Source organism: Tenrec ecaudatus, chromosome 11 (assembly GCF_050624435.1).
Source record: "Tenrec ecaudatus isolate mTenEca1 chromosome 11, mTenEca1.hap1, whole genome shotgun sequence".
Taxonomy (NCBI): Eukaryota; Metazoa; Chordata; class Mammalia; order Afrosoricida; family Tenrecidae; genus Tenrec; species Tenrec ecaudatus.
Window position 1 is genome coordinate 145,002,576 of NC_134540.1, and position 1,371 is coordinate 145,003,946.

The window sequence follows — 1,371 nt, forward strand, 5'->3', positions numbered from 1 at the left end:
CTTCTGTTAGGGGATGTCCAGTGGCCTACAAATGGGCTTTGGGTCTCTATTCCGCACTGCCCCCCTCATTCACTATGATAAGATTTTTGTTCTGATGATGACTGATACCTGATCCCTTCAGCACCTCGTGGTCACCCAGGCCAATGTGCTTCTTCCATGTGGGTTTTTTTGCTTCTGAGCTAGATGGCCGCTTGTTTACCTTCAAGCCTTTAAGACCCCAGACACTATCTCTTTTGACAGTTGGGCATCATCAGCTTTCTTCACTACATTTAGTTTTTCACTCACTTTGTCTTCAGTGGTTGTGTCGGGAAGGTGAGCATCATAGAATGCCAATTTAATAGAAGAAAGTATTCTTCCATTGAGGGAGTACTTGAGTGGAGGTCCAATGTCCCTTTGCTACCTTAGTACTAACCCTATACATATATGCACATAGATCTATTTCCCCATCCTCATGTATAAATATATTTTCATATGTACATGTCTTTATCTAGACCTCTATAAATGCCCTCTGCTTCCCAGCTCTTTCCTCTATTTCCTTTGACTTCCCTCCTGTCCTACTATCATGCTCAGTCCCCACCAGGGTCTCAGCAATTCCTCTTAGTTACATTACCCTTGATCATGCCCAACCAGAGCTCCCACACCCTCCTCACCACTGATTTGGATTGCTGGTTTTTCCCTTGTCCCTGGGTTTATTAACACCACTACCTTTCCCCCCACCTCCCCGTCTCCCATGTACCCATGGAACTATCTGTCCCATTGTTTTCTCCTCCAATTATTCACCCAGCCTATCTTATTTAGACAGGCCTGCCGAGATAATAACATGCACAAAAACAAGACAGAGCACAACCAAGCAACAATATATAACAAAACAGCAACAACAAACCAATGACAAAAACAAAACAAAACACAACAAGAAAGAAAAGCTTGTTGTTAGTTCAAGGATTGTTTGTTGGCTTTAACAGTGTTTTCTAGTCCAGTCTATTGGGACACCATGCTTTGGCCCCAAAGTACACCTTCAGCATTCCTTGGGGACCTCGCTGCTCCATTCCCTTGCTGTTCTGTTGCACCCACTTAATGTTTTTCCTCGGTGTGGCAGGATCCGATCAGATGCAATTCCCTCACTGTGTCTCCGGTGTTGTCCCCTGTAGGGCTATGGGTCAGTGAGGGATGTCATATCTCATAGTGGGGCCGGCCATAGGGTCCTGTCTGTTGACTGGCTGCTCTACTTGGGAACATCAACCTCCTGGCCTGGTGGGCCATGATGTGCTCCACTCTCTCCTCCTCCCGCTTCATCTGTTCCCCTGTGCCCCAATCAGATATGTCCCTCTTCCAGAGCTATTGATTCAGTGCCGTCCTTTGAAATAAATTGTT